Source organism: Silurus aristotelis (genome assembly GCF_946808225.1).
Source record: "Silurus aristotelis genome assembly, chromosome: 28".
In the NCBI taxonomy this organism is placed as follows: domain Eukaryota; kingdom Metazoa; phylum Chordata; class Actinopteri; order Siluriformes; family Siluridae; genus Silurus; species Silurus aristotelis.
Window position 1 is genome coordinate 14,286,407 of NC_139601.1, and position 22,157 is coordinate 14,308,563.

Consider the following 22,157-nt stretch of genomic DNA (forward strand, 5'->3'; position numbering starts at 1 on the left):
GATAATAAATCAAATGAAAATAATGTAAGTTATGTATTCTTTCTGTGTGGCCCGGGACCAATTGACCCACGGACCGGTGCCAGTCCGCAGCACGGGGGTTGGGGACCACTGCATTAAATGAGCTGTATTAGCTTAAACTAAACCTGTGTTAATAATCAGTTAACTATGTAGCAATGAGTGGGTGAAACGAAGTAAGTTATATTTAAGAGAACTTCCTACAATATTTATACTTCTTGTTCAATTTTCTAACATGAACACTTTTCTATTTATTAAATAACAGCGCTGCACTTGTTGTCTATTGTTACATATGATGTCCTGTTACCACATTGATTCCTTTACCAGCTTTTCTTTTTAATCTCTGAAAATTCAAAAGTCGTCCATCATGCAGACTTTCCCATTTCGGCACTTACGGTATTTACCTTCGGACTTCGGCAACCAAAAAACTTTTCATCACAGAAAACTTCTCAATCACACTTACGCATGTGTTAGTCCACCATATGTATTTGCTGTTACTATAGAAACAATAACTTATTAGAACGAGCACATCAACATAACCCTGTCATTGGTTTTGATATTTTTTTTTATTTAAATAGAAAATCTATCAACACTTTGACCAATCACAAATTAAGAATTTAAGTCAATATATATATATATATATTATATTAGCGGAATGGACACTTAAAATCATTGTCTTTTGCCAACTAGCTGAAAGAAGGTTACCATTCAGTAGGTAGAAGAATTGTAAGAAAATTGTTTTTAAGAAAATGTTTTTAACTCCTTTTTAAATCTACAATGTTTATGCCTTTGGAAATATAAATCTACCTAAATAATACCTTTTGACAATGGATCTGATTTAAAAAAAAATATATATATTAGCTAAATATTTAAAAATGCTTAGCCTTGAATCCTTAATTATATATATATATATATAAAAAAAACAATCCTGTGTTTTGTGAAAGAAACGTGTTTTTTAAGTGAAGAGTTACACTTCTTTTAATCTGACACGGCTTTTAATCTGATGCCGGAGCTAATGTGATTTGCTACACCTTCGCTACCTGATTGCAACAGCATGTCTTTTGAAAGTATGAGCTTCTGCTGATCCAAATAATGAGCAGTGATGTTCAGAGACATTTTGAGGCTACTTTCATGCGTCGTTCTTAGCAGTCTTCGTGTACTGGGAGGATATACATATACTTTCTTTCGGCTTCTTCCGTTAGGGGTCGCCACAGCGGATCCTCCGCACGTTTGATTTGGCACATGTTTTACGCTGGATGCCCTTCCTAACGCAACCCTCCCCAATTTATCCGGGCTTGGGACCGGCACTAAGAGTGGCTGGGGATGGTTCCCTGACCGGGGATCGAACCCGGGTCGCAGCGGTGAGAGCGCTGCATCTTAACCACTAGACCACCAAAATAACGCAGCTCTGGGGAAACATGATAAAAAAAAAATAAAAAATACAATTTAACAGCAAATCTAACCCTGATCCAGACTCTCAAAAGCTCTCAGTCCTCTGTCTACAACATGACCCAGGATAAATCTGCAATCACAATATTTAATTGAAACTGCAACTGGAGTCAAAGCAACAATAAGAGCAGTTATCTTTTAAAAAAATTACCCCTACTGAAAAAATGCCATTTACACAAAGTGCCTTTTCTTCCTTAATGCTAGTGGGACGTCACTGTCTCATGATTAGCCTGTTTAGATACACACTGCATTTTTATAGTGTTATCTTTTTTTTCTTTAGATGCATGCATGAATTAACAAATGGTAGTAAAACCAATGGAGTAAAGCTAATGTGTTAAATAGCACTGGCTACCAAGAAGCTAAACAACATGCTATCTAAATCATTTCAATAGTTTCAAAATGGTGTCTAAAAAACGGAGTACACTTGGCTAATGTTTTATTATTTAATATAAGTAATACTTGCTAAGCTGTTTTGATTGTATTTATTGTTAAAGCTAGACTGGGTGTGGGCTTAGCTTTCATTAGCTGCCATTTTGAAGCTATATACATTATTGATCTCCATTAGTCTGCTAATTACACGTAAAAGCCTCTGGAAAACAGAGGCTTAAAACATTCTATTCTAAACTATTTGGTCTCTTTAGCAGTAACAATGTCCTCAAGGAAAGTGTACATGATTACACTAGCTAGCTAATAGCTAGCACAAACTGTGTTCATATGTAAACAGGTTAATCATTAAAACAACGTTAACGGCTGTATAAAATTTTAAGCTTCACGTATGAAAGTCAATTCAAACACGTCAACATTTCAGACTGACATCCTCAGTCTAGATAAAGCAAGAAGACGCGATGAAAACGCAATTTAGCGCTCCGTTAAACACAGTGATCTGTTTACTACGGCTCCACCGGAAATACGCGTTTAGCTTGATTAAGAAAGTGGCTGATATGAGAGTTTCCTGCGTGTCTCTGTAATTATGCAATAGCAACGGCCCCCAAGCCGAATATGCTGACCAACGTTAACATTACAAGACCCTTCAGATTGCTCAAATGAGTGTATACACAAAAATAAAAGTGCTGATTCAACGTTGCTAATCGGTTTTGGTACAAATCAGTGTGCTTGTGTTGACAGTGAGGGTGGTGTCTGGGTAATCAATTTTAGAAGCAGTGTGGCGTAATCCAATTAAGTGACCAGGATCAAGATGATAAGTAATGCACCCGTGACCAGCTGTCCAACTGGGACATATATTGAGGGTTGAGTCTGTGATGGACCATTAAAACTGACAGAAGAACAAACAAAGCTTTCAAGTCTCAACTACAGTATTATGTGGCTGTGTTATTAGCAATGACTAGGATATTAGTTAAAGAAGCCAAGTGGACTCATGTAAAATACTTGAAGTGAACAGACCATGTCTGAAATTGTAGCGTATTTAATTTTGTGGATTTGCGCCAAAGCAACCGATGAAACTAAGACGTAGCGCGATGTATTTACATGAGGTTTTTCCGAAGAATCTAATCAGGAAGGTGGTTCAAATCACTAGCTATTAGTAACCTATTTACAACACTAACTTTGTTTGTATGCTTCCTAATTTGACCAATTTGAAAAAAAAGGTGGTTCTACATGGTGGCTAATCAGTTGTGCTTCACAATCTTTTTTTTTTTTTTTTTTGCTTTAGTGATTAATTAAAGCAACCCATTGTTATATACCTATCTGTAATTAGGTCTTCAGACATAATGTACCACTCTTTCTCTCTTTTTTTTTCTCTCACACACACACACACACACACACACACACACACACACACACACACACACACACACACACACACACACTTTTGTCTAACTATCCTTGTGACGACCTTCCTCTGACATACTCATCACAGCTAATTAAAGCTATTCATACACCTCAGTCTAAACCTACAATTAAACCTCAGCAACCAGCAATGAAAATGTTTGGCTCGTATTTTGCTCATTTATTTAATTATAAATCAAAGCCTCCTTTTTTTGTTTAAAAAAGAAATCCTCATAAGGACCAGTTAAAAGCTAGGCAAGGTCAAAACTGTCTGATATTCCTCCTCTCATTCCTATACACACACAAACGCGTACATACACTAATACCGAGGGACGATTTATGAACACCTCCGTTTAAATCGTTCAACCTGATGAGAAGAAACAGTGAGTTAAATCACGAACTTTGTGATGACAAATTGATTATTTTTGTACCTTCTGAACATTTCAACATCACTCAATAATAAATGCTTACTCCATATTGCTTATCAGTTTTGCTTTGCCTTAGTGATTAATTGAACAACCCATGGAGCATGATCTAATTAGATGTTCAGAAATAATGCTTCTCTCTCTCTCACACTCACACACACACACACACACACACACAATGCTGTTTTGCTGCAAATTTGAAGCACTTTCTAATGGAGTTGAATTCTCCAGGCTGTTCTAATGAGTTAATTGCAATGCATTGTGTTGTTTGTTTGTGCATCTACTGATAATCAGGTTTGCTTGTGGCCAGGTTGTGAAGCATAATCTAAGTTGTGTAGTGACGATGAATGCAATGCGTCTTTTATGTGTGTATTTATTTGAAAGAGAAGAATTTGCGTAAAAGTGTTAGGTTAACACTGATAAGTCAACATTCATAATGATCCAGTTATCAATGAGAAATGAAAGAAAACAGTGCATGCATTATTGTTGGAAACAAACGCTAATAAGAGAATGCAATACTGTAAATAAGAGTTCGTTTGGACCAGCTCGCTACTCCAAATCTACCCGGTTGAGCGCGTGCTCTTTGTGCCGCATGCGCGCAGTAGGAGGGGGAACGACTAAAATCGCAGCTCGCGCTCCGGGCAGCCTGGCGTGGGCTTTATGTGTGCACTACGCACCCGGTTAATGCCATGATTGAGGATGTTGGTCCCTGCGTGGGTTTTGAAGCGACACATCCCTTTAACCTGTTAAGAGAAAATACCTGCTTTTTTTTTTTTGAGCACGCGGAAACATCTGTGCGTTCACGCCGAAGTCTCGCGCTTCAAAGTTAAGCATCAAGATGCAATAAAAGGGTTCACCTTACGGAAGTCTAACACGTTTTGCGTTGATCGGTTTCAGTGCTCGGGGTTGAGGAACAGAGGAAAGGAGAAGATAAGAGGAAAGGAGGAGAGGAGAGAAGGAGGGATAGGTTGCGCTCTTACCTGGGTTATTTATTTATTTTTTTGCGGAGTGGCACGCGCGCGGATCAAACAAAGCCGGAATTGGGTGCAATATTCCTGTCCGGTGTCCACATTGTCAGCGCCAGGCTTGGACTGTAGGGGAAGAAAATCCCTGATGTGAGAGAGAGAGAGACTGTGAAACAATAAGGGAGAGAGAGAGAGAGAGAGAGAGAGAGAGAGAGAGAGAGAGAGAGAGAGAGAGAGAGAGAGAGAGAGAGAGAGAGAGAGAGAGAGAGAGAGGAGGAGGAGGAGAGGGAGGGGAGGAGAGATAGAGAAAGGAAGAGAGAAGAAGGAGGGGGAGCTAGAGAAAGACAGAATGCACCCTGTCCAAATGCACAGACAAATGAAGGGCTCAGTGATAATACACTCTGGATAGTGCCTTTATTTACTACATTTATATATATATATATATATATATATATATATATATATATATATATATATATATATATATATATATATATATATATATTTATTTATTTATTTATATATACATACATACATGCATGCATATACTTTTCATCACTAACCTCAGCTCAGCATTCTATTCTATTCTATTCTATTCTATTCTATTCTATTCTATTCTATTCCTATCCACAGCTATTTACACTTGGTTTCCACTACACTTACCTAAAACCCTTATTTTCATCCTTAACACTGCCTTAACAACCATACCAATTCAATCACTGTGACGGTGAACCACCTGAAAGAAGTTGTTATCAGGATGTGTTTGTGTGTTTGTGTGTATGTGTGTGTGTGTGTGTGTGTGTGTGTGTGTGTGTGTGTGTGTGTGTGTGTGTGTGTGTGTGTGTCATACTCTGGGAGTGCTGGCAAGCAATTCCAGCTGTGTATGGAAATCTAGAGAACAGAATCCAGCATGCATAATTTTACTAATCAATGCAAACTCGAAGCCAAAATGTAAAGGCGTCCTCATAGTACAATCCCGGCTTCGTAGCTCCCAGTGTTCCTTGAGGGCCCGGGTCTCTCTGTAAACCTGATCATCGTGAAGCAGTTATCATGTGTGAGTTATTATCTTACAGCTCTTCTATTTGAAAGGATGTCGTGATAGCAAGGACGCCTCGTTCGGCAGTGGACTAAATAATGCATTTGTTTACTCCTCGCATGGAATGCCGCCTTGTGCGACTTCAAGGATGAATGCAGTCCGATTGTGCGTAGCGACATGTTTATGGACTACCTCTTAAAATTTACTGCCATCTAGTGTAAATGAGACAAAGTATACATGACCCCGGGCCCCATTTTGTCACATCTTACAGCCAAGTCTAAGTGTGATGTGAATAGGAAACTGTACACAAACGTAAATTTATCATAGATAAAAACATTAACAATGAATGATACAGGAAGCTTGGAATCTATGCGTATATATTTATATATATATATATATATATATATATATATATATATATATATATGTGAAGGGTTTATACTTTTGATTTTGAATATCAATCTCCTGCTCATGAGTAATGCAGCATGTACACAGAATGCAGAGCTGCAGAGGAGCATTAAATCTTTGTACTGTAGATGTGCTTCCTCCTTGTGGCTGGTTGATGCACACACTTCAGACACTCACTTTTTGTTTATCCTCAGTGAAGCATTAACTCCCTTCAACACCCCCCCCCCCCCCAGCTTTTTTTAACACTCTTGTATATGGGAAGCTCTTGTCTGACAATCACATCAGAATCAGGTCATCATAAGACAGATGTCGAGTTATATTAGCTTGATTGGGCAGCTGTGTCTATCTGCATTATGGAACCCAATGACAGTTGTTGTTCTACATAAATAGCAATAGTCATGTTGATTACAATAAAAATAGTGATCTTGTCACGTTTAAATAAGTTTAATTACTTGCACAGGTTTACAGAATACATACATTTTATATTCATAGTTAATTGTTGTTGTTGTTTTTTTTCAACTTTATCCCCAATGAGCAATTCAGAGGAGACGGTGGGAAGGAAACATTCCCACAGATGAGGATGGGTTCTCTTTTGAGTCTGGTCCTTTTCACAAGGTTTCTTCCTCATACCTTCTTAGGGAGGTGTGGGTTTTTTTTTTGCCACTGTCACCACTGGTTTGGGATCAACTTTAAACAAATATAAAATGTATATTTGCTATACATTTATTTCCATTGTTAATAGTCATATACAAATAAACTGAAATAAAAACTCTATGAGATGATGTGGGGGGAAAAACTTTAAAACGAGGAACCCATAATCATCTGGGCAACACCAACTATTCATTCATTCATTTCTCATTATTTAGGTTATCAATTGCCACAGATTGAGATTGTGGAAAGTTTGTGGAAGTGGTAGTCCTACGCGACTATAGAACTAAAGACAGCACTTATTGCTGATTGCACATCTGTCCATGTGAAAACATCCTCAGCAGTAGCGAGTATAGTCCAAATAATTACTCCATCAGGGCATCAGAATGAAACAGACCGGTCTGGAGAGCGAAAGGTGATAGAATCACTGGGCTCTCAGGAGCATGTGTAGCTCACATAGAGAAAGAACTACAGCTCTCAGATCTCCTTGGTACCAATCTCCAGAGGTTTCCAATGACTAATGTAAGACTTTTTTTGACCAAAATTATATATATATTTATTTTTTTTACCAGATTTGAACAAAATAAAAAAATATACAATAAAAACGTTTCAAGCATTAAACATGGGTTCTGCTTGAAATCCTTTTTAAACCTATGCTTGTTTTTGGTGGATTCACTGCACCGATTATATCGTTATAGCTACTTACTGACTGTTACAAAACAGTGACGTGTCCATCAATATTTACTGAACATCTCGATACAGTAAACTATTAGCAATTATGTACAAAAGGCTCTGTGAATTAACTGTTACTGTTGAAACACATTAGAATGAGTTCATTAGTATAATCCTATAGGAATTACAGAGGAATTACTATATATTTACTAAAATAATTAGTATTATAGCCAGAGCTGCTGTAACAGAAAACGAATCAATCAATGCCTTATGACCGATATATGTGTGTATATATATGTATATATTCCATGAAGATATGCCTTATAAGTGGATCTCGAATAGTCTGCTATAGAGCCCTAAACTCAACCCTACTGAACACCTTTAGGATGAATTTGAATGTTGAATGTAGCCCAGGCCTCCTCACCTCACCTACATTATTACTTGACTTTACTCAAATCTCCACAACCACACAATCCCTTTTACATTTAGATTTGCTCTTCTATATAATCATTTAAAATATCCTATATGGACACGTGTGCAATGAGACAACGATATAAAACAATGCAAAACGCCCTCTAAAATAAAAATTCCTTGACCCTAGGTGTCTCCAGAACTAGAGATCCATATAAAGCAGTTTATAAGACCAGAAATGTGAATTTAAAAAGAGTAATATCATAATCGTAATTAGACATTAAATATATTAGTGCTATTAATTCATTTACTGTACATTTACTATATTAGTATTCTGCTTGTTATAACGTTGTAGATTTATAAAAGGTACAAGACTTTGATTAACTAAAATATTACTATGTAACTGCTCCAGAGCATTCTTGCAGGTCTACGTCGTCTATACTGTTCATCGCTCATGATATAGGTCCAACCGAACGCGTCGTATGTGTCCTATGTGTACAACATTCATTACTTCGGCTTTCTTTTTCCAAGCCATTACAGCTAGTTCACCCGAATGTCCGCTGACATTGAAGTGTTTGTCATGTGTGAGCATCTATAATTGCCTTTCATGGATTTTTGCAGATGATTTACTGTACCTGGCCGAGTGACTCGTGGCACCTGTTTTTCATCGATCAATGTCAGGCTCCGAGCATGCAATCTCTCTGCTACAATTAGACAGCCAGACCTCTGTTCAGGCATGTCCACAAGTCTCACACAAAGGCTTTATCTTTTTTTTTATTGTTGTTTTTCTGAGCAATTTCTTCCCAATTTAATCCGGCAAGTTCACAGCGAAGTCCTATCACTTTACTGCAACAGGCAAAACGAGACGCTTGTCTGGTGATGTGTGTAAAGCCTGTCACTTTAGCTCTTCTGAAGGCTGAGCAGCTCCGTGCATTTGAAGGACAACAGTTTACAACCTGCTCTATTGTACAAACATGTTTAAAGCTATGCCTATTCCTCCCAGTGATGGTATGGGTAATGAGGATGCCTGTAGCCACTAGAAATGAAATGCCGCTGACTGATGCTCTTAGTCCAATGTCACGTTTTGAGAGTCTGAGCTTATCCAAACTGTTCCTCTTTATTGGTTGTAAACAAGACCAGTTGTTTCTACACAATTTAAAACTTAGGTATTTTGACAGACAGGTGTCCCTGGAGTGGGGATACCAGACAAACAATGTGCAGGTGGGAACCATTTGTGTCGCCCTTCAGATTAACACTACGAAAGCGCATGAGCCCAAATTGGTATGACGTGCTGAAAAAAGTGTGAAGAGGAGGAAGGGAAAAATCCAAACAGGTGCAAAAGTATAGCAAAATGACAACTGCTACTGTATGTCCTTATTATAGCTGTGATGACAACAGAAACTTGTTTTTTAATGTGACCTCAATGATTTCACATTATTTTTCCTAGAGGGATTTACCATTAAAGAGCGATGCAAGTCTATTAGCTTAGCGACAGATGCAGCACCCTCTACTATTATTGGTACGCTTGGTAAATATGAGCAAATATGGTTGTGACAAATTAGATCCCCTGGTGGTCTAGTGGTTAGGATGCGGCGCTCTCACCGCTGTGGCTCGGGTTCGATCCCCGGTCAGGGAACCAGCCCCAGCCAATAGGGTTGCACAAGCCTTAGTGCCGGTCCCAAGCCGGGGATGGTTGGGTAAATAGGTTGGGTTGCGTTAGGAAGGGCATCCGGCGTAAAAACATGTGCCAAATCAAACATGCGGATGATCCTCTGTGGCGCCCCCTGATGGGAGAAACCGAAATAAAGTTTATGGTTGTGACAAATTATCTTTTGATAAATGAAAAAAATCCCAAAAATCGCAAAAATACTCAGCACTCATGAATATTAAAAAATTTCAAACATAACCCAGTTTCCTCTGAAAGATTCGCTTCTTCAATATGTGGGTGCAATACAATTATTGGCACTGTTATGAATTCATATGAGTAAAGTATATTCCAATATATATGCATTCAAATATCTAATTTTTTTTTTTTTGTGAGCATCACAAAATGGATAGTGGCCATAAGAAAAAAGCCAAAAAGGTAAAAAAGTGAATTAAAAATCAGGACTGAACCATAACCATTTAATACGATTATACATCCTTATTCATATATTCTTTAAAGGATTAGTTTTAAAGACACCAGGCTACAAAATATCAGCCTGTTTTTTATTTTCTAGCCGAAACATTTGTTCACTTACACAAACATTTTAAATGAGATTTTCTTCAAAATAGAAATTGCATTTTTAACCCAAAGTTTACTGTCAGGCGTATCCACAGTATGTAAACATCTGCTTCACCTCCACTTCATTCACTGATTCATCCCATATAGAAAATCAGTGATTGCCCAATACCAGCCTTCTCTGATCACGATCAGTCCACAATGGTATGATGATGAACTCATCCATGTCTGCCTGCCAGAACACATCTCCAACCCTAATCTTGATGAGACCATCTTTCTAATAACAATTTATAATTGAGCACACTTTCAGCCCAGAAATGAAAATGCAGCACAAGAACTAGGTATGGAGGGTTCAATGTTATCAAAATTGGGCCATGATTCTAAATACCATGGAACCTCCAATGAAGCTGCATGCAGTTTTTCCTCCACACACTACATTTGTGCATTTGTCATTGGCACGAACGATCCTTATCTGCTTAATCTCCTTGTTCCATCTGCAAACGCTCACATACAAGCAGACCATTCATTCTTTGCACAGGATGCTTTTGGAATCATTTCTGCCTTCAGCACAGTATGAACTCAAAGCTCAGATTGATAAAACTGCTAAAAGTATAAATACTTTCTTAGAAATTTCATTACATGTGCTGAATCCTTTAGGTTGGATATTATATATGTGGTTTAAAACAGAACAGGAGGAAATAATTATATAAAAAGATATTACTCAATAAGTCAAACTTTTATTTCATTATTACTAATCATCTGAAAACAAGACAAAGCTAGGACACTTGTGTGTTATGTATACTACCGTGATGCAAATGAGTGAAGGTTGAATGTTGGCCAACACTTACACTGTAATCAAGCCCGCATAAAACCTTGGAAAGATCGTGTTTATCTGCCCATCAGAACAAAGCCGTGACTCAAGATTAGCCATGATGTAGACCATACCTCAAGCATGAGCTTACAGTTTGGCCATTTTTAGGCCATTAGAATGTTATTTATGGCGATTTATTTATCTTTGGTGCTACACAGCATCATATCGTTTTAAAATTCTTTTGATCTTTGACTGGGATCTATAAATTGGCCCAACCCACTGATCTCCCATTGAAGCTTATAATCAGGTGTAATATTCAAAGCATGTTGTTTTAATAATTTATGCAAAAAAAGAAAATTTTAATTATAAGGAAAATGTTGAACATATTTTCATGTGCAGCATGTGCAGTTTACAAAACGCCCAATAGATGGCAGTAAATGTGTCCTACTAAATGCACTTCATCTGTTTAACATTCAGTAGAGATCACGAGATGTACTGTAGTACACTATTAAACACTTATTTATTTTTTTATATACATGTATGGCATTTGGCAGATGCCATTATCCAGAGCGACTTACAGCTGAGCAGTGGAGGGTTAAGGGCCTTGCTCAAGGGCCAACAGTGGCAGCTTGGTGGTGCTGGGATTTGAATTTGTTACCTTCCGAGCTATCACCACCTTCTGTAATAGCAGCCTCAGATCTAGGAAATTTGTTTCTCAAAAGGGTTGGTAGATTTTGTGTGTGTGTGCCAGAGATGTTTGAAGAGGAAGCAGTTAGTGCTGTCAGTAACCTGTCCCATTACTCAACCTTATCGCAGCTGTGTTGCTCTGTAAGAACCTAGGGTCATATATCAACCTTGCATTTCTACACATAGAATGTCATTTAGCGAGTTATTCTTGTGTGTGTGTGTGTTTGTGTGTGTGTGTGTGTGTGTGTGTGTATTAAAAACCACCCCTATTTACTGTATGCATAAATACAAAGCTTTGGTAGAATATTTATATATATATCACATCAGGAAGACTGATTGAATATATTTAATGACTGTTGGAACATCTTTGCTGATGGTGAGGAATGTCATCTGTCCATTTTGTTTGCAAAAACAATGACCTGGTGTGCTCTCATGTCCTTTTCTACTGTAGGGTTTGTAAAAAATTTTCCAACCAATGATTAGCTGAACACATCTTATATGGATTCATAGCACTCATGCTGTAATCTATTGCATTTTAAACAAATAATGCTGTGTAGAAAGCAACAGTAATGCCATCACAGACTTTTCTGTTTACAATCTTTAGCCAATGGTCTATGCACCTGTTTCTCCACCTAAATGCAGCCTTCTTTACGCCCTTGCTACGTGTCAGCCTTCACAAGTGGCATGTGCTAAGCCAAAACAGTGCAGCTAGCTACAAAGCATGTGCTCCTCATTCCTCATGTGCTGATTAGCCTTTGTGTAAACAAACATGCTAAGTGAAGTGGCCATTATTAGCGAGTGTGTGATCGCCCTGAGTGGGTTTAGTAAAGTTTCATTATCTACAGTGGCCGAATACGACAAGATGATAAATCAGAGGACAGTAATAACGACACTACAGATCATTCGCTAATTCAGAATTGTTTGTTTCTTCATTTGGTAAGCATTTTTATTTCCTGAGACGACGCACAAATGAGGCAGAACACAATACAAAAGTGTTAAAGAGCTGAAAGCGATAGAAGTGTTGCAATGGAATATAATATAGTTTTGACCCACTGATCAGAACCATTTACAAACAAGCGCACACACACACACACACACACACACACACACACACACACACACACACACACACACATACACACACACACACATACACACACACACACACACACACACACACACACACACACACACATGCAGAGACAGTCAAATGTTAATACACCACTCATTATTACAACATACAATGATGCTTTATGGCAAAATATATGCAACTGTAACAGCATCAAATGTAGTTTAAGGACATTAGGAGTATCTACTGCTTGTGATATTGGGAAGAAAATAGAGCTGAAAAAAACAAACAAAAAAAACCACACATTTGGCTGTTGTGTGAAAAAGAATCAACACTGCTGTTAGGTGATGTAGACACAACATGTTATTGTCAGCAACCTAAAGTGAATCATTTTTTATTATTTGTATTCAATCCACAGCTAGTAATTGCCTCCTCTTCCTCAACTTCTGCACAATAGTCTGGAATAGTCTTGAAAGAGCGAGTGACAAAGACATAGCAAGAGAACAACAGAGAAGAGTCTCTGTGTCTGCTATCAGTGTTCTCAGTGGGAGGGCTTCACAGTCGACCCCCCTACCTCTCTATCTCTCTCTCTCTCTCTCTCTCTCTCTCTCTCTCTCTCTCTCTCTCTCTCTCTCTCTCTCTCTCTCTCTTTCTCCTTCTCTCCAGTTCATTCATCATTTAGAGATAGGCAATATCATTCATTTTCTTTTCACTCTGATACCATGTACTTTCAATACCAGTATAATTAACATTGATACCAACACTAATACTAGCATTTTGGAGATTGTTATTGAATATGGTGAATATTGAGATATTATTATTAATATTAAAAATAGCTACAATGGACTGGACTTGTTTTTTTTTTTTTTTTTTAAACCTAACCTTTTATCAAAAAAATTAAGATATTATTTAACAAACTTAACAAAAATATAATACTTCACACTAGCCATATGTAAACAGTAAATATTGTTTCTATGTCCTCCCCTTTATCGGTTTTCGTGATAAGCAAGAGAATGTTAACATTTCCCCCCTTCAACCTGTTTCTTCTTTGACTGATCAACTCTCCTTCTTTAAAAAAATGATCTCAAAGAAGATATTTGTAATGCAGCGATCCCAAGATAAATGACTGAGTGACTTATTTGGAGGATGAATGAAGGCACAGTAGAAGAAATACTTCTTGGTGAAGAACAATTAACAACTGTTACTATAAAAAACCCTGGGATTTTAATTACACTTGGTATTATTCATGTGAGATATAAAAACAAAGTCATTACCATTTGCCAAAATGCAACAAATACTTCATTTTTACTTCATTCATACACAATGTTTTTCAGCTCAGAATCTGAAACTTGTCCATACCTTGACTTATAGAAATGATAAAAACATTTATATGTAGTCTTTAAAAAAAAAAATATATATATATAAAAAAAACACACTTGGACAACAAGCTTCAATCAACACACTTTCCTCCAGTGTGCTGTTGCACACAAAAAAAGACAATCTCAGCCACATTTTAATTAGAAAGTGATTAAACGAAGGATATAAAGCAGAGGCCACGCCACAACGGGCTGATTGCCTTTATCAGTCAACAGAGAGCTACAACCACTACTACCTCACACACCAAGCCTCAGGCAAATGGACTTGCACTCCATTATACAGGGGTGCGTCCATGCACTGATGAAGCCATGACTGAGGAGAAATTCCACCTTTAAATGGTTCTACTCAGCAGTTTATGAAGAAAGAGTGGATCAGGAATCACCAGCATAATTTTCTTTTCCCAAAGTAAAGGGACATGACTATTAGATTCATACATCCCCCATTCCACATTTAGTCAATAATTTCCGTATTATAAACCTCTTATCTGAGAAGATGGTCAACTAGCTTTTTTTTGGACATCTGAACATTTCAAAGCAGCTCATATTCATAAACTATTAAAGCTATACTCATGATTAAGTTCTCAGTTATTAATTAAAGTATTTAATGTTTAAATCAAATTCCTTAAATGTAGTTAGATTTCTTTCAAAGTAAATGTCATTTTTATATGTTTTACAACTTTATTGGTGATGTTCCTTTTTTAATTGTACATTAAAGATATACTTCTGATGTGTCTGTTGTTGTAATTAACCTGGAATTAATCACCCTTTGATTACATAATTTACAGTATTTTATGGCTAATTTAACACATCGTATTTCATGTTCTATGAAGGTTGACAATTACGACTATACAACTTAAAAAGAATTATAAGCACAGTTATATTGATTTATGCATATAGGTTTGACATTTGTTAGCAAAACAAAAGGTAGGGGAATAAAATCACTTGCAATAAACATACAAAAAATACTTACTGCATATATCATACATATCTATCCTTTTATTAACTTTCTTTTGTAAAACATTCTTTTTGTAATGATTCTGTACACTAATATACATAGTCAATTTTTTTTATTTGAGTAGTAATTTTTGTCCTTTTTAATGTCAGGGTTTTTATTTATTGATTTATTTATTTTTGCATTTTCCTTATTTTCTACTTTGTGCTTTGTCAATGCAAATGAACAATTATCGGTCATGCGTTTACATTTACGGCATTTAGCAGACGCCCTTATCCAGAGCGAAGTACAAAAGTGCTTTTGAGTCCCTATCAATGAATAAATCGGCCACAGGAAGCCAGTGGAGGGAGCGCAGCAGTGGGCTGATATGGGAGAACTTGGGCAGGCTGAACACAAGTCACGCAGCTGCGTTTTGGATCATTTGCAGTGGATGAATTGCGTTCAGAGGCAGACCTGCTAGCAGAGAGTTGGAGTAGTCCAGTCTCGAAATGACAAGAGACTGAGCAAGCATCTGAGCAGCCTGTGTGGACAGAAATGGTTGAATCCTTCTGATATTCTAGAAAAAAAAAAAAAAGAGCAAGTCATATTAGCAGCTTGTGAGGAAAAGGGCAGTTTATTGTCCATAGTTACCACAAGGTTGCGAGTGGTGGCTGAAGGGGAGATCAGAGAGTTGAGAGCTGGAGATCAATCAGCTGGAATTACCAAACGTTTAGTTTTGCTGAGGTTGTTGGAATTTCAGTTGATGAGCACTCATCCACAATGATATGTCCGCCAGACATGCTGATATCCAAGCAGAAGCTGTGGTAGCTGAGGGAGGGAAGGAGAAGATAAGTGTCTTCAGCATAGCAGTGGTAAGAAAACCCATGTTTGAATATGACTTCAACAAGAGAGTGGGTATAGAGGGAGAAAAGGAGAGGACCAAGTACTGAGCCTTGTGGGGTGCCAGTGGAAAGTATGTGTGGGCCAGATGTAGACCCCCCTCCATGTTACCTGGTATGAGTGACCTTTTAGGTTGGAAGCAAACATCCCTATGCTGCTCTACTGATACCAAGTCTTTTGAGGGTTAACAAGAGAGTCTTCTGGTTGATCATATAAAATGCACAGGTGGATGCTTACTAGGAGGATGCTTACTACAAGGATGAGGACAGGTAACAGCTTGGCTGATTTAGCAGCATGTCGTTTTTCAGTGCTTTAAACCCAGACTGGTTGGGGTCTTGGAGTTTGTTCTCTCAACCCTCAACTGCTTAGATGTAAGTTGCTCTGGATAAGGGCAACACCTGCACACCTGCTTTGATACACAGTTTGGAGAAATTGCACCTCTATGTATATATATATATATATATATATATATATATATATATATATATATATATATATATATATTAGAAGACGAAGCTTACAGTGAAATTCTAAAACGACATGAAATCGTGTTTTCAATCATGGCCAACAGAGGGCGGTCTGAGACTAAACATTTAACACCCTGAAGCTTGCAGTACAGCTCCTTATGAAGGATTGTATTTAGAACTGGGATGTTTTTCCTCCTTTATGGTAAATTAAGGGTGTTATAGCAAAGCCAACCCTGAAGGCTAAATCCCCAAACCAGCAGCTTTCTCCAGCTGCAGGTGAATGATCATGAAAACGCCTGTTGAAGTAAACTTTTGCTGGCTTGCATTCTATCAAATGCATTAATTAATTTTTTTTGGAGTTGCCCAAAAACAGTGTGTTATTATGCATGCAGGTATTAAAACAGGATGTATCCAAAAACAGATAAAAAAAACCCCTAAGAATTAAAAACATTATTAAAGTTTACTATTACAATCGAATTTGGCTTTGAATGTGATTATATTTGAAAATGATAAAGGCTGAAACAAACAATAAACAAACGTGCAATCATGCCAGTTAAATAAATACGAAAGAATAAATCCCATTAATTAATAAATATGAGAGAATAACTGCTGCATAGCCTTTCTTTGAAGTTAGTTAAGCATTTCTTGGCTTTGCTGTACAAAGTGCATTTTGATGTGTGCATGTGATCCACAATGGATTATATTATATAATATTTATTGTATATTATATTTAATTCCACCTTGTGAATCTTGCTGTGAACTAATAAATTACTTTACTTAACTATTAGAGTGTTGAAATTTGGTACAGAACATAGTAGCTCTCTTTACATTACTAAAACTTGGCCTTATCCTGAGTTACTTACAGTCACAATCCAAATGACACCAATGCGGACTTGGTAATGCTGGGATTTGAATTCTTGACCTTTTGATCAAAAGGCAAACATCTTTCCTATCTCTCTCCATTCACATGCTAATTACTAACTTCTTCTTCTTTCAACAGCGGATCATCCCTCTCCATACCCCCTGTCCTCTACATCTGCCTCTTTCAAACCAACAACCTGCATGTCTTCCCTCACCACATCTATAAACCTCCTCCTTGGTCTTCCTCTTTTCCTTCTTCCTGGTGGCTTCATCCTCAGCATTCTCCTACTGATATACCCCATGTCCCTCCTCTGCACATGTCCAAACCATCTCAAGCGGGCCTCTTGAGATTTGTCTCCAAAATATCCTACATGCGCTGACCCTCTAATAAGCTTATTTCTAGTCCTTTCCATCCTCGTCGCTCCCAACGAAAACCTCAACATCTTCAGCTCTGCTACCTCCAGTTCCACCTCCTGTTCTTTTACTCAAGTCAAGCCATTTAAACCATACATTGTCTTAAAGCAGCTTTACAGAATTTGAGTTAAGGTGAGCAATGTGTGTTTATCCCTGATGAGCAAGCTACGGTGACTGTGGCAGGGAAAAACTCTCTCAGATGTTATGAGGAAGAAACCTTGAGAGGAACCAGACTCATTTGGGTGATATCAAGAGTGTGAGTTATAAATCTTTAAAACAATACAAAACACTGAAGAGTGAGAACTATCATGAGCACTGGAATCTAAGATTATGAGTAATGTTCTTTCTACAGTCTTATACAGTGATTTGAGGTTATGGAATCAGGAGCTACTGAGCAACTCATAAAATAGCTCAACATTTGCGATCATCACAGATCCAACACCAGCTTCTCCATGCCAGAGCCTTTAAACACTCAAAGAGGTCCAATGTTCAAACTCTACATGAGGTGGAATCCAAATGGCGCTGGTACGTCTCTAGATGGTTCGGGATGTTTGCGGGGTCGTCATCTACTTCTCTAAAAGTCCACAATCTTCATGAGGTGGGACGCGACTGGAGCTGGCGCAACTTCAGGATGGCTCGGGATGGGTAAAGATAGAGAAGCAGTGGAGATGAATTAGCGTAGCTGCTGTTCATAATATTAACAAGCACAAGTTGATAATGTGCATGTGATCAGATGTACTGGAGGACAAGGTTATGATGTGATGTGTGTTATGTGACTTGCTTAAACTGGGCGAGTGTGTCTGAGTCCAGAACACTGTCAGGAAGACTATTCCACAGTTTAGGAGCTAAATGTGAGAATGCTCTACCACCTTTAGTGGACTTTGCTATTCTGGGATCTACTAGAAGTCCAGAGTTTTGGGATCTCAAAGAGCATGACGGATTGTATGTTGTTAGAAGACTGGATAGATGTGGGGAGCCAAACCATGTGTTTTGTAATTAAGTAGTAGTAGTTGCACAGGTAGGCAGTGTAGGGATGATAAGATTGGGGTTATATGGTCATATTCTCTCAACCTTGTGAGAACTCTGGCTGCTGCATTCTGGACAAACTGTCGCTTGTTTATTAATGATGCAGGACATTCACCTAGTAATGCATTACAATAGTCTAGTCTGGAGGTCATGAATGCATGGATGAGCTTCTCTACATCAGATATAGACAACATGTTTCTTTGCTTAACATGTTTCTTAGCTTAGCTTAGTCAATGCCACTGTCTCTAAACCATACAACATTGCAGGTCTCACAACAGTCCTATAAACGTTCCCTTTCACTCTTGCTGACCTTCTCTATACTTCTCCATCAACATTCTCAAAGCAAATAAGGCGTCTGTGCTGCTCTTCCTCGACATGAAACCGTACTGTTGCTCACAGATGTCATCTCTTCCCTCAGCCTGGCTTCCAGTACTCTCTTCCATAACTTCATGGTGTGACTGAATAACTTAATTCCCCTCTAGTTATTGCAGGTCTGCACATCTCCCTTATTCTTAAAGATCAGTACCAGCACACTCCTTCTCCATTCCTCAGGCATCCTCTCACCTACAAATATCTTGTTGAACAGCCTGGTTAAAAACTCCACTGCCATCTCTCCTAAACATCTCCACGCTTCTGCTGGTATGTCATCTGGTCCAACCGACTTTTCACTCATCCTCTTAATCACTTTCTCCTTACTAATCCTATCCACCTCCTACTTCACCATCTTCACGCTTTCCAACCTTCTCCCTCGTTTATTTTCCTCATTCATCAGCTGCTCAAAATACTTCCTCCACCTTCTCAACACATTCTCCTCACTAGTCATTTCCATCTCCATCCTTTATTGCTCTTACTCCTTCCCAGCTCGGTCCCTCTGCCTGGCCAATCTGTAAAAATCCTTTTTTCCTTCCTTAGTGTCCATATTCTCATACAGCTCCTCATATGCCTTTTCCTTAGCTTTCGCCACATCACTTTTTACCTGCTGCCGCATCTCCTTGTACTTCTGCCTACTTTTCACATCACTCTGTCGATCCCATTTCTGTTTTGCCAACCTCTTTCTCCTTACGCTTTCCTGCACTTCCTCATTCCACCACCACGTCTCATGCTAACTACTAACTGGAGCGTAAAAACTAGCATGCTTCCATTTCCACATGCTACACCACATGATAGCATTAATGTGGCCTCAATCCTCTTCCCCATAACAAGCATGCAGACTTCAACGATTTTCCAGTGACTGACAGCTGGAGAGGAAAAGCTATGCCACCCTTTTCCCAGCCTGAGAGCACAGCCAAATTGTCTTTTCTCCTGGTTCCCAGAAAGAGATAGCTGTGGCATCACCTATCCTGTTTCTATTTTTTATTCTGTATCAACTCCCATCTGTAAACCTCAGGACGATAAAATGAGCATTGGCCTTCGGGGTCGTGGGTATTGATCATTACTGAGATGAGGAAATGGCTAAAATAAGTGTATCAACAGGGACGATTGGGGAAATTGTCCACAAGGCTAAAAGGCTAATCAGTAAACAAGAAAACTCAGAGCAGCGGACACAAACAGCCTTTTTTTTTTTCTTTGCATCAACACACATGAATCAGCTAATAATAGAAAAAAAAATTGAGTTATGTTCAAGTGAAAATGTTCTTTTTTTTCCCCACTGTGAAATCTTATATCTGTGTAAAGTGTCCACTCTTGAATTGTAAATAAGTGTTTTTTTCCCCCACATTAATTATGTGCATGACTCATATTTTTAACTTTTCATGTTTAAAGGCTAAAAATCAGTGTATTCCTGTAGTATCTCTTTCTTCAATGCAAACCGGTATAATACATGACAAAATGCTCATTACCCCAGAAACTCCTCTGCCGCCTCTCGCTAATGAGAAACGAACAAAGACGTCAAATAAAGGCACCTAAGGTGTACACTCAAACTCTTTAAATGCGCCGCTGAATGCATAATAGACTTGCAACAGGGAATGCTTTCACTTACACTTGAAGCCTGTACCCTCTTTCCTGCTTGCACATTTGTGTTACCATATTCCAGGTGTAGGACTGAATTATAATGGCAAAACTGAACCATTTTATAGCTTACTCGTGTTACATCGAGGGTTTACATCGTGAAAAGCGTGACACTGCAGAAACTCTTGTTTCTATAGTGACCCTGTTTCAGCCCTTATCAAGTCGTTAAGACCACATGCACCCTGCGGCAGGAGTAGCCGTGGTTGAGATATCTTCTCCGAATCCAACCATGTCACAGCTGCAAGCTAGAGCTCCCTACTGTATACCTGCCACCCTCTACTGCTCAAGGAGATGAGCAAAGACAGAAAGAGATGCTGGATCAGCTGTCAGCGGACTGCATTAATTAAAGTTAAATGTCCCCGACGTGGCACTTCAGGGTAGTAAAAAGCTAAGCAAGTAGAGGAGAGCAGTCCCTGAAGTTTTTTCTTTTGCAGTCAAGCAGATCAGAGGCAAGAGTTTATTAGCCAGCTTTTCGGTTCCAATTCATCATATTGCTGGCCTCTTTTAACCTCACCCCGCTCTCTGAGTAGATTTCAGAGTATTCATTTGTAGTGATGGTTCCAAATTCTGCCCTAGGTGCATGTGTCGCTAGGGTTTTGCTGACTTTTCATTTCATTTTCATGTTCAAGCGGTGTTATTACAAATTGCGACCAAAATAATAATCTGTATAATAAAACATAATATTAGGTTATGTTGGCTTAACAATATTGTCACTATCAGAGCACAAGTGTAGAGACAATCTAAAACATTTAGCATCCAAATACCATTTGCAAATAGCAAATAAATGAAATTGTAAAGTTAATCATTTAAAACGGTATAGGTAAAAGTAAAAAGTAAAGTGCAAGCTAATATTTATTGGGTAAAAGCTGGCAGTTTTTGTCTCATATATATATATATATATATATATATATATATATATATATATATATATATATATATATATATATATATATATATATATATATATATCCATACCAATTCTGTGTATTGTGTTTTTCTTGTTAATGTACCTCAGAGTTAATGTACTTCAAAGAAACACCAATCTTTAGTAACAATAATTTCAGCAAAAAAGCAATTAACAAAAAATAAATAAAATAAAATAAAATAAATAAATAAATAAATCCCACCAGACTACTCTTTCTGGAACCTGTTAACATAAGCCCAAGGTTCGTGCTCTTCTGAGATATATTTTTATTTCAGTTATCTGGTATTGTTAATAAAATCATAAACTGTATCATCAAACAAGGTGTCAGGGATTCACCCTGCCACGCCCCCCTCTGTAGCTGTCAGGGATTCACCCTGCCACGCCCCTGTCTGTAGCTGTCAGAGATCCACCCTGCCACGCCCCCCTCGATAGCAGTCACGCTGCTTCCCAAGATTACCGACAGCTGTGGCTCATGAAAGATCAGACTACATAAACTCACGTTCTTGAGTCACAGGCTGTCGGTCGTTATATTGTCAAGCTGGACAATCGCGTGGCTGCTCGACCGCCGGCTGTATATGCGAATTCCACTTCCGACTTGGATTACTCATTGCCGAAGGCTTTATGGATTATGCTTGGGACATTCGAACT

At 38.2% G+C, this 22,157-nt stretch overlaps 1 protein-coding gene across 6 annotated transcripts in view; it reads right to left on the bottom strand.

Annotated features, from left to right (window-relative positions):
- Nucleotides 1-5,026, bottom strand: part of pcbp4 (poly(rC) binding protein 4) — a 95,319-nt gene extending 90,293 nt beyond the window's left edge. Inside the window, exon 1 of one of the 6 annotated variants that reach the window (XM_083534519.1) lies at nucleotides 4,655-5,026. The gene's annotated coding sequence lies outside the window, so the exon portion shown is untranslated. The remainder of the gene's footprint in view (nucleotides 1-4,654) is intronic. The other 5 variants (XM_083534523.1, XM_083534521.1, XM_083534522.1 and 2 more) reach the window with 5 other exon arrangements.
- Nucleotides 5,027-22,157: the final 17,131 nt, after the last annotated feature.